Here is a 13077-nt window from a genome sequence, read left to right as displayed (position 1 = left end):
GGTTTGGGTACGTTGTGGCTTCATTTTCATTAAACTCTAAAAAGTCTTTAATTTCTTTCTTTATTCCTTCCTTGACCAAGGTATCATTGAGAAGAGTGTTGTTCAGTTTCCACGTGAATGTTGGCTTTCCATTCTTAATGTTGTTATTGAAGATCAGTCTTAGGCCATGGTGGTCTGATAGGATACATGGGACAATTTCAATATTTTTGTATCTGTTGAGGCTTATTTTGTGACCAATTATATGGTCAATTTTGGAGCAGGTCCCGTGAGGTGCTGAGAAGAAGGTATATCCTTTTGTTTTACGATTAAATATTCTGTAGATATCTGTCAGGTCCATTTGTTTCATAACTTCTGTTAGTTTCACTGTGTCCCTGTTTAGTTTCTGTTTCCACGATCTGTCCATTGATGAAAGTGGTGTGTTGAGGTCTCCCACTATTATTGTGTGAGGTGCAATGTGTGCTTTGAGCTTTACTAAAGTGTCTTTAATGAATGTGGCTGCCCTTGCATTTGGAGCGTAGATATTCAGAATTAAGAGTTCCTCTTGGAGGATTTTACCTTTGATGAGTATGAAGTGTCCCTCCTTGTCTTTTTTGATAACTTTGGGTTGGAAGTCGATTTTATCCGATATTAGAATGGCTACTCCAGCCTGTTTCTTCAGACCATTTGCTTGGAAAATTGTTTTCCAGCCTTTCACTCTGAGGTAGTGTCTGTCTTTTTCCCTGAGATGGGTTTCCTGTAAGCAGCAGAATGTTGGGTCCTGTTTGTGTAGCCAGTCTGTTAGTCTATGTCTTTTTATTGGGGAATTGAGTCCATTGATATTAAGAGATATTAAGGAAAGGTAATTGTTGCTTCCTGTTATTTTTGTTGTTAAAGTTGGCATTCTGTTCTTGTGGTTGTCTTCTTTTAGGTTTGTTGATGGATTATCTTCTTGTTTTTTCTAGGGCGTGGTTCCCGTCCTTGTATTGTTTTTTTTTCTGTTATTATCCTTTGAAGGGCTGGATTCATGGAGAGATAATGGGTGAATTTAGTTTTGTCGTGGAATACTTTGGTTTCTCCATCTATGGTAATTGAGAGTTTGGCTGGGTATAGTAGCCTGGGCTGGCATTTATGTTCTCTTAGTGTCTGTATAACATCTGACCAGGCTCTTCTGGCTTTCATAGTCTCTGGTGAAAAATCTGGTGTAATTCTGATAGGCTTGCCTTTATATGTTACTTGACCTTTTTCCCTTACTGCTTTTAGTATTCTATCTTTATTTAGTGCATTTGGTGTTCTGATTATTATGTGTCGGGAGGAATTTCTTTTCTGGTCCAGCCTATTTGGAGTTCTGTAGGCTTCTTGTATGTTCATGGGCATCTCTTTCTTTAGATTTGGGAAGTTTTCTTCAATAATTTTGTTGAAGACATTTGCTGGTCCTTTGAGTTGAAAATCTTCATTCTCATCCACTCCTATTATCCGTAGGTTTGGTCTTCTCATTGTGTCCTGGATTTCCTGGATGTTTTGAGTTAGGATCTTTTTGCATTTTCCATTTTCTTTGATTGTTGTGCCGATGTTCTCTATGGAGTCTTCTGCACCTGAGATTCTCTCTTCCATCTCTTGTATTCTGTTGCTGATGCTGGCATCTATGGTTCCAGATTTCTTTCCTAGGGTTTCTATCTCCAGCGTCGCCTCACTTTGGGTTTTCTTTATTGTGTCTACTTCCCTTTTTAGGTCTAGTATGGTTTTGTTCATTTCCATCACCTGTTTGGATGTGTTTTCCTGTTTTTCTATAAGGACTTCTACCTGTTTGGTTGTGTTTTCCTGTTTTTCTTTAAGGACTTGTAACTCTTTAGCAGTGTTTTCCTGTTTTTCTTTAAGGACTTGTAACTCTTTAGCAGTGCTCTCCTGTATTTCTTTAAGTGAGTTGTTGAATTCCTTCTTTATGTCCTCTACCATCATCATGAGATATGCTTTTAAATCCAGGTCTACCTTTTCAGGTGTGTTAGGGTGTCCTGGATTGGGCGAAGTGGGCGTTCTGGGTTCTGATGATGGTGAGTGGTCCTGGCTTCTGTTAGTAGGATTCTTACGTTTACCTTTCGCCATCTGGCAATCTCTGGAGTTAGTTGTTATAGTTGTCTTTGTTAAAAGATTGTTCCTCTGTTGATTTTGTTACCCTCTATCAGCAGGCGTGGGAGACAAGCTCTCTTCTCTGAGTTTCAGTGGTCAGAGCAGTCTCTGTAGGAAAGCTCTCCTCTCTCAGGGAAGGTGTACAGATATCTGGTGTTTGGACCTCCTCCTGGCTGAAGGTGAAGGCCCAAAACAGGATCTTTCCCAGAAGCTGTGTTGCTTTGGCCAGGAAGGTGGCCAGTTGTCTGGAGTCGAAGATGTCGCAGCCTCAGAAGCTCTGTGGCTCTTGCCGGGAAGGTGGCTGGTTGTCTGGAGCTGAGGATGGTGCCGCCCCAGAATCTCTGCGACTCTCTCGCCCGTCCCAGAAACGGCTGGCACTCTGTATTCCACACGGTCACCCGTGCAGCCTGCCCTCCGCGGAGTCCCGGAGCCAAGAAGGCTCCCGCCGGCGCCTGTGCCACAAACCTCTCAGGCCAGGCAGACCCCCGTGCTCTCACCAGGAAGGTGGCCGGCTGTCTGGAGCTGAAGATGGCGCCGCCCAGAAGCTCTGCGACTCTCTCGCCCGTCCCAGAAACAGCTGGCACTCTGTATTCCACACGGTCACCCGTGCAGCCTCCCAAAGTCTAGTTTTAATTGGCATCTCTAATGCTGTGCAGAAGAAATGTGAGATTGTGAGGTGACTTCACAGATTAATATAAGAGGTGAGTCTAGAAAATCAGGAGCTGTCTATTGAGAACAGCACTGGACCATGGCCCTCCTTTGAGGATTTACACTTTAAAGCTGAGATAAACTGTAAAAAAATTATGTCTTTCTGAAGTTTATGCCATGGAACGTCCACATAATATCTTAGTTCATTGGTGTGATGTTTTTATACATGGCTGTAAATGCTTTTATGTTAACCTGTGTGTGCTAGTAAGTGTTTGCCTTTTTGACATGAAGCTAAAGTCACCTGGGAAGAGGGAACCTCAAATTGGATCTGTCTACATTAGATGAGGCTATAGCCATGTTTATTTGTTTTCTTAGAAAATTTTCTTTAAATTTTCCATTTTATGTGACCTGAAAGTATCCATCTCCCTGTTTATCCTCCTACCATCGAACTCAGAGACACAGTGAAATTAACAGAAGTTATGGGCCAAATGAATTTAACAGATACTTATAGAACATCACCCAAAAACAAGAACACACATAATATGCACTCATTATTAAGTGTATATTAGGCAAAAAAAAAAAACATGGAATACCCATGATACAATTCATTGATACTATCCATTATCTCTACCTCTGGTCAGGATTATTTTTCTGACTTTTCTTTGCATAGATTCCTGATTCTTGAAGGAGAGAGCTCGATAAAGGCATCCTCTTTAATCTTTAATTCTCTGAGTCTCTCACTCTCTGTGCATTGTCCAGTTGTGTCTTTCTGTGATTATTACCAGTTTTGTAGGAAACTCACCTCTGATGAAGGCTGAGGCATATATACTAACATATGGGTGGAGCCATTAGGATTCATGAGAAGTCATTTTACTGCTGTGGTTATTTAACAAAATTTATGATGGCAGATTTTCACTTAGTGTTTTATGACCTTTCTAGTCTCAGATGCTTGGCCTGATATTTCCCTCCACATTTAACCCTCCTATTTTAGTGTCTTCTTCATTCCTTTATACCACTATATTCTACTTCCCCTTCCTTGGAAGAACTCCTCCTTCTTTATGGTTCCTTACTAGATAGCTCATCTCTGTTACCCTAAATGAAAAACAAACATATATAAACCTTACAAGCTAACTCCATACATAGGTGAAAACATGCAATTTGTGTCGTTCTGGGTCTGATTTGACTGTTGGATATTTCCCCCCCCCCTTTTTTTTAGATACTTCAGTCCTTCTTTTTTAAAAAATATTTTTATTACGTCTTTTCCTCAATTACATTTCCAATGCTACACCAAAGGTTCCCCATACCCTCCTCCCCACTTCCCTACCCACCAATTCCCATTTATTTTTTGGCTCTAGCATTGCCCTGTACTGGGGCATATAAAGTTTGGTTGTCCAATGGGCCTCTCTTTCCAGTGATGGCTGACTAGGTCATCTTTTGATACAAATGTAGCTAGAGTCCAGAGCTCCGGGGTACTGATAAGTTAATAATGTGGTTCCATCTGTAGGGTTGCAGATTCCTTTAGCTTCTTGTGTACTTTCTCTATCTCCTCCATTGGGAACCCTGTGATCCATATAATAGCTGACTGTGAGTATCCATGTCTGTGTTTGCTAGGCCCTGGCATAGTCTCACATGAGACAGCTGATTAACAGTTGATGGGAGAGGATCCAGTACTCATTGAGTGGTGCTATCTCTGCAAAGATGGTGATAAAATATATAAGAAAGCAACCTGAGGGTAGTGTTTGAAAAATGGCTCAGTGTTTAAGAGAACTGGCTGCTCTCTTAGAAGGTCAGGATTTGAATCACAGAACTCAGGTGGCAGCTCACAGCCACATTAAGCTCCAATATCAAGGGACCAAGCTCGCTCTTATGGACTCTGTGAACCCTGGACAAAAAAGGCCCACAGACATTCACGCAAACAAAACATTTTTATATATACATATATGTTATTAAAATAAAATTTAAAAGGCATTTTTAAATTTTGTAAGTAGAAAAGCTGAGAAAACTGTGTTGAGAAACAAGCCAATAAGCAACCTTGCTCCATGTACCCTGCCTATAATCCTACATGGGTTCCTGCCCTGATTTCACTGAGTGATGGAGTGTGATGTGGAAGAATAACACAAACTAAACTTTTTCAAAAAAGAAGGGAGGAGAGGGGGATTGGAATGGGGATTTGTTGATGGGAAACTGTGAAGGAAGTTATCATTTAAATTGTAAATAGATAACTAAATTAATGATGAAAAAAATAAGTCCTGTCAAGAACTCCAATGTGACAGTGTGAAACTGCTAATCTACAACCTGCTAAACTCACATGTGTGGGGTGTGGGCATGCAAGTGTTCTGTCTGAGCCTACAGGCCACTTAAATCCTCAAAAACGCTGTGGAGTTCAACCCTGACTTCCTGGCACAGATGATCCCCAAAGTGTAGTGGGAAGTGCTTGTGCAGGTAGCAGACACCTCAATCTTGGCCCAGGTACACAAAATAGCCAACTAGCTGCTATGAACAGGACAAGATACTTTTGAGGAAGATGTACCCACGTGTGGCTTGAGATTGATGTACTGGATGGTACTCTGCAATGGTCAGAATCCAGTGTTCTTTTCCCCATCACCCACAGGATCACCAATATGCTGTAGAATGATGAGGAGACAGAGAGGTAACCTTGCTAGCCACCACAATGCGATGTGGGAATGGGTATCCAGATGGAGGAAGACCCTCATTAAAGCAGTGGGGAGGGGATGGGATAGAGGGTTTCTGGAAGGGTGGGAAACTGAAAACGGACATCATTTGAAATGTATATAAAGAAAATATACAATTAAAAAAAGACCAACCAAAGAGCACATAGGGCGGGGCCCATGGCTGCAGCTTCATATGTAGCAGAGAATGGCCTATTTGGACACCAGTGAGAGGTGAAGCTCCTGTTCAGGAGAAGGCTCTATACCCCAGTGTAAGGGAATGTCAGGACTAGGAAGTAGGAGTGGGTATTTTGTTGATTACTGAGAGGAGGGATGGCATAGTGGGTTTTCAGAGGGGAAACCAGGGAAGGGGATAACATTTGAAATGAAAATAAAGAAAATGCCTCATAAAATAAAATAAAATAAAACAAAATAGATTGAAAACAACCACCTAGACACAATAAGTTAATAGCAGAATGATAAATAAAAGAAGACAGTGTAGTGGTGCATACCTTTTATCCCTGCTTTTGGTAGGCAGAGGCAGGGGCAGGCAAATTTATGAGTTCAAGGCCAGCCTGAACTCCAGATTGAATTCCATGACAACCAGGGCTAAACAGAGAATCCCTGCCTCGAAAAAACAAAAAACAATAAACAAATAAAGAGAAAATGAATGACACACAGGCATACAGAAGAGGACTGGTCCCAAAGACAGCTCTGTCCTAAATATACTAGAGCACATTGCTTCACAAAATGAATTCTGAACATGCTCTCACATAGGGCATTTGAATATACTTTCTAGGTTAACCCCATATGATCACAAGAAACAAAAGGTAACAAGAAGATCAGAGTCAGAAGTATATCTCAGACTCATGTCAAAGACAGTCTGGGAGGCACACCATGCTTCAGTTTTCAAAGTTCCAGAGAGTTTTTCTCCACCTTTTTAATACTGCGGTTCCTTCATATATATACTTCCTTATGCTGTGTGGTGCCCCAACCGTAAAAATATTTTTTGCTGCTTCATAACTGAAATGTCCTACTGATATGAATTATAACATACATTTCTGACATACAGATAGTCTAGGACAACTCCTGTGAAATTTGTCACAAGGACTAGCAACCTACAGGTTGCCAACCACAGTGCCAGCAACTAGGAAAAATAGCCAGCCCCTTGATTTTTACAATGTTGCCTTCCGTAACTGTGGTAGAATAGATGTGCTCTATTTTAGTGGCCTAAGCATGTGAGGATCTGTAACACTACCTGGAAACACACATACCAAATTGGATGAGGGAGTCTATTTTTTCTGTCCTGGACCTTGCAGGTTTGAGTCAGCTCTAACCAAATAGAAGAGAAAGGATACTGGATGAATTCCTACTCAAAGTCTTTGGAGACAACAGGGATTTTATTGGGTTCTCATGGAGAATGGGAGAGTGTTTGTGCTCCATTAAAAAGGTACTCACATTCACTATTTTGATGCCTTTCTTTCTATTTGAGTGTGCTTTGTACTTTTGTCTGCTATGTGTTGTGTTCTGTGTACTTTGTTACTAACTCTAGGGTTCTTACCATACTTGGAAAATGAAAGTCAGTTTGAAAACCTTTCATATTTGTTCTCTGTATAGAAACTCTCTCTCTCTCTCTCTCTCTCTCTCTCTCTCTCTCTCTCTCTCTCTCTCTCTCTCTCTCTCCCTCCCTCCCTCCCTCCCTCCCTCCCTCCCTCCCTCCCTCCCTCCCTCCCTCCCTCCCTCTCTCTCTCTCTCTCTCTCTCTCTCTCTCTCTCTCTCTCTCTGAGTTTTCAAGACAGTGTTTCTCTGTGTAGCCATGGTTGTTCTGGAAATCACCCTGTAGACCAGGTTGGCCTCGAACTTAGAAATTCACCTGTCTCTGCTTTTCGAGTGCTGGGATTAAAGGTGTTTGCCACCACCACTTGGAAATATGATTCTTTTAAAAAATTAGATTATGAGTCCTTTGTACCAAAAATAAGATCAAAATTTCAAGGAAGGTACTTTTAATTGAAAATGCATCTTTCTGATAAAAAAAAATGGGGTATTCCATGGAGATACAGAAGTTTGAAAAGGACCCAAAAGGTATTGTTCTTCAACTAATTCCTTATCAGCTTGTAATTTTCTGAGGATATTGGCCACTGAGGCTTGAAGTATCAAAAACCCATCAGGCTATCTCTCTCTCATTCTTTCTCTCTCTTTCTCATTCTTTCATCTCATTTTTCTCTCTCCTCATTCTCTCTCTTTCTCTCTCTCTCTTTCTCTCTCTTTCTCTCTCTATCACCCTCTCTCTCTCTCTCACTCTCTCTCTCTCTCTCACCCTCTCTCTCTCTCCCTCTCTGTCTCGCTCTCGTTTTAAGCCATTCATCCAGTGGTTGACATCTAATGTTAATCCATTTCTTGTCTATTTCACACAGTGAGGCAATCAATATTGATGATATGACTGTGAAATGGTCCTTCTTACTTTTTTCTTTTTCTTTTTTGAGAAAGTCATGCCATAGACTCATTCATAACAGTTTTTCTCTCTAGAATAAGTTTGCATGCTTTAGCACTTGATAATAATCTCGATTGTTGATTTATTTTAATATCTGTGAGTTTCTGCAGTAACTGATTCTATTAGTTAGAGATTAGTTGCTGTGAAAAGACACCATGACCAAGGCCACTCATAAGAGACTCATTTCATTAGGGCTTTTTTACATTTCATTACACGTTCAGAGGTTCACTCCATGATCATCAAGGCAGAAAATATGGCACTGTCTAGGCAGACATGGTGGTGGAGAGGAAGTTTAGAATTATGCACCTTCATCCAAATGCTTTGAGGAAAAACTATGTATTTTGCATACAGGTAGGGTCTCTTCCACACTGGTAGAGCTTTAAAGCCCCAGAGTGATATGCTTCCTCCAGCAAGGCCAGACCTATTCCTACAAGGACACACCTCCTCATAGGCCAACTATATTTAAAATGCCACACTGGTTTCATAGCAACTTGACAAGATCTAGAGTCTTCAAAGAGAAGGAGACTCAGTTGAGAAGATGCCTCCATAAGATCCAGCTGTTAGGAATTTTCTTAATTGATGGGAGAGCACCCACTCCATTGTGGGTGTTGACATCCTTGTGGTGGTAGTCCTGGGTTCTTTAAGAAAGCAAGCTAAGCAAGATTAGAGGAGCAAGACAATAAGCATCACCACTCCATAGCCTATGAATGAGCCTCTGATTCCAGGATCCTGTGTTGTTTCAGTTTCTGTCCCAACTTCTTTGGTGATAAACAGCAATGTGGAAGTATAAGCTGAATAAAACCTTTGCTATGGAATTTGCTCTTTGACATGGTGAATCCTTACAAGAATAAAAAACAGTAAGGTATTCTTAGGGAAAAAATGTCTAACAGTGCCAATGTCAATGTGTAGACATTTTATTTTTACTTAGAGATAAGCTATACTCATGTAAGTACCTGAGATGTAATTGTTCTAGTTTTCTTCTTTCTCACCATGTAGAATACTACAATAAAAAATAACTTGGAAATAAAAAGAATACAGATTGTCACTGAGGAAGACAAAACAGGAAGTTGAGTCAGTAACAGCAAACACTGCTTATTGGCTTGCCACTGTCTTAGCCACTGTTCTATTGCTATGAAGAGACACATATGGTGACGGCAACTATTAGAAAACAAGGCATTCTTTGTGTAGAGAAAGACCATTGACTTGTTTGAGTTAATTTTATATCCAGCTACTTCACCAAAGCTGTTTATCAGGTTTTGGTGTTCTCTGGAGGAATTTTTAGGGTCACTTATATAAACTATCATATCATCTGCAAAAAGTGATATTTTTACTTCCTCTTTTCCAATTTATATCCACTTGATCTCCTTTTGTTGTCGAATTGCTCTGGCTCATTCTTCAAGTACTATGTAATAAACAGGATGAGAAAGAAATTAGGGAAACAACACCCTTCTCAATAGTCACAAATATTAATAAATATCTCGGCGTGACTCTAACTAAAGAAGTGAAAGATCTGTGTGATAAAAACTTCAAGTCACTGTAGAAAGAAATTAAAGAAGATCTCAGAAGATGGAAAGATCTCCCATGCTCATGGATTGGCATGATCAACATTGTAAAAATGGCTATCTTGCCAAAATCAATCTACAGATTCAATGCAATCCCCATCAAAATTCCAACTCAATTCTTCAACGAATTAGAAGGAGCAATTTGGAAATTCATCTGGAATAACAAAAAACGTAGGATAACAAAAACTCTTCTCAAGGATAAAAGAACCTCTGGTGGAATCACCATGCCTGATCTAAAGCTACAGAGCATTTGTGATAAAAACTGCATGATACTGGTATAGAGACAGACAAGTAGACCAAAGGAACAGAATTGAAGACCCAGAAATGAACCCACACACCTATGGTCACTTGATCTTCGACAAGAGAGCTAAAACCATCCAGTGGAAGAAAGACAGCATTTTCAACAATTGGTGCTGGCACAACTGGTTGTTATCATGTAGAAGAATGTGAATCGATCCATACATATCTCCTTGTAGTAAGGTCAAATCTAAGTGGATCAAGGAACTTCACATAAAACCAGAGACACTGAAACTTATAGAGGAGAAAGTGGGGAAAAGCCTTGAAGATATGGGCACAGGGGATAAATTCCTGAACGGAACAGCAATGGCTTGTGCTGTAAGATCAAAAATTGACAAACGGGACCTAGTGAAACTCCAAAGTTTCTGCAAGGCAAAAGGCACCGTCAATAAGACAAAAAGACCACCAACAGATTGGGAAAGGATCTTTACCGATCCTAAATCAGATAGGGGACTAATATCCAACATATATAAAGAACTCAAGAAGGTGGACTTCAGAAAATCAAATAACCCCATTAAAAAATGGGGCTCAGAACTGAACAAAGAATTCTCACCTGAGGAATACCGAATGGCAGAGAAGCACCTGAAAAAATGTTCAACATCCTTAATCATCAGGGAAGTGCAAATCAAAACAACCCTGAGATTCCACCTCACACCAGTCAGAATGGCTAAGATCAAAAATTCAGGTGACAGCAGATGCTGGCATGGATGTGGAGAAAGAGGAACACTCCTCCATTGTTGGTGGGATTGCAGGCTTGTACAACCACTCTGGAAATCAGTCTGGTGGTTCCTCAGAAAATTGGTCATAGTACTACCGGAGGATCCAGGGAGGATCCAGCAATACCTCTCCTGGGCATATATCCAGAAGATGTCCCAACTGCTAAGAAGGACTCATGCTCCACTATGTTCATCGCCGCCTTATTTATAATAGTCAGAAGCTGGAAAGAATTCAGATACCCCTCAACAGAGGAATGGATACAGAAAATGTGGTACATCTACACAATGGAGTATTACTCAGCTATTCAAAAGAACGAATTTATGAAATTCCTACCCAAAAGGATGGACCTGGAGGGCATCATCCTGAGTGAGGTAACACATTCACAAAGGAACTCACACAATATGTACTCATTGATAAGTGGATATTAGCCCAAAACCTAGGATACCCAAGATATAAGATACAATTTCCTAAACACATGAAACTCAAGAAAAATGAAGACTGAAGTGTGGACACTATGCCTCTCCTTAGAAGTGGGAACAAAACACCCATGGAAGGAGTTGCAGAGACAAAGTTTGGAGCTGAGATGAAAGGATGGACCATGTAGAGACTGCCATATTCAGGGATCCACCCCATAATCAGCATCCAAAAGCTGACACCATTGCATACACTAGCAAGATTTTATCGAAAGGACCCAGATGTAGCTGTCTCTTGTGAGACTATGTGGAGCCTAGCAAACACAGAAGTGGATGCTCACAGTCAGCTAATGGATGGATCACAGAGCTCCCAATGGAGGAGCTAGATAAAGTACCCAGGGAGCTAAAGGGATCTGAAACCCTATAGGTGAAACAACATTATGAACTAACCAGTACACCAGAGCTCTTGATTCTAGCTGCATATGTATCAAAAGATGGCCTAGTCGGCCATCACTGGAAAGAGAGGCCCATTGGACAAGCAAACTTTATATGCCCCAGTACAGGGGAATGCCAGGGCCAAAAAGGGGGAGTGGGCGGGTAGGGGAGTGGGGGTGGGTGGGTATGGGAGACTTTTGGTATAGCATTGGAAATGTAAATGAGCTAAATACCTAATAAAAAATGGGAAAAAAAAGAAAAAGAAGAAAACAGGGCATTTAACTGGAGGCTTGCTTACATTTTCAGATGATTGGACAATCATCACGAGAGGGACCCCATCACTGGAGCAATAGAGAACTATTGATCCTTAGGCAAAGAGATAGATTCTGCCATTGCAATGGCTTCTTGAAAACTCATACCCATCCTTGTTGATACGCCCACTTTCTCCAATGAAGCCACACCTTCTCTTATTCCTTCTAAATTTAAACTCACTGCCACTTTCTGGTGACTAAATATTCATATATATGTGTCTATAGGTGACTTTATTATTCAAACCAGCACTTTTCCCATGGCTCGTTCAGCTATTTTTTTAAAATACAGCCTAAAAGTCTCCCATTTATTAAGGACTACTGATGAGCTTAGCCACAGTGATGGGCCCTCCCACATCAATCATTAGCCAAGAGAATATCCCATAGACTTACCTAATGAACAAGTAAGTGAATAGAGACTGATCTTCAATTGTTCTCTCTTCTCAGGTAACTGTGGATTGTCAAAATTGGAAAAAAAATAATATCCCATCACAGTAATGTTTAACTTACACCATAACCTACAAAAACTTTACTCAACACCATCTATTGCATTCTGCCCCTGCATAGACACACTTCCATGTATGGCATAAGTGAAGGGTGACTACCTCCATCAGCAAGGATACTCAATAATAGGTGACATGAGCTGAATATTTCCTATAGCCTCACAACCCCGAAATTCTACTGTGTGTTACACTTACTGGGAGACTTGCCAATCTGTCCAATTTTATGCCACCAAAGCTATGACAAAAAAAACTCCTCATAAAGAAATCTAATGAATTTTACTTGATTTCTTTCTCCTGAGGCAACTGAGTATTATCCCTTCATGCTTATATTGGTGTCTGATTCATCTGTAATAAACCCACTACTATTTACAGCTACATCACAGGAGGTATGACAAATACCATCTCCCATGAGTTGGTCAAACCTTTTCAGCAACTTTTTTTGTAGTATCCTTTCTATAATAAAAAATACATTGATTTCTTTATTTTTAAGTGTGTAATTTAATGATTCTAACACATTTTTATCTCCCTTCCATTTTCCCCTCATTTTCTGCTACTTCATATGATATTGCAATCTATTAAAATACAGTAGTGAATACAGCGGAAAAAACAGTGTGGGAAGAATCAAAGTTCTTTATTACTAAGACAACAGATACACTGGCAGAATCTTCCAGGTACAACTACTTAGTAACTTTCGGTGTAATGTTAGCATGATTCTTCTAGAAAAAAGCTTAAAGAATTAAGGCATGGTTACAATGGACCAGAAAAGTCAGTATCACTAGTGAGACACATTCATGTAAATAATTTTCATCACTGTTCCGATATGCCTAGCAACAAGGAAAACAGGTCCATAGTCACAAGAGTATGAAAGGGGCATGAAGGAGAACAGTTGTCCAACTTATTATTACCCAGTAAGCATCAACACAGGAAGCGA

This window comes from Mus musculus, chromosome Y, assembly GCF_000001635.26.
Source record: "Mus musculus strain C57BL/6J chromosome Y, GRCm38.p6 C57BL/6J".
Lineage (NCBI taxonomy): Eukaryota > Metazoa > Chordata > Mammalia > Rodentia > Muridae > Mus > Mus musculus.
The sequence above is the reverse complement of the archived record's forward strand: the minus strand, read 5'-3'. Positions refer to the sequence as shown.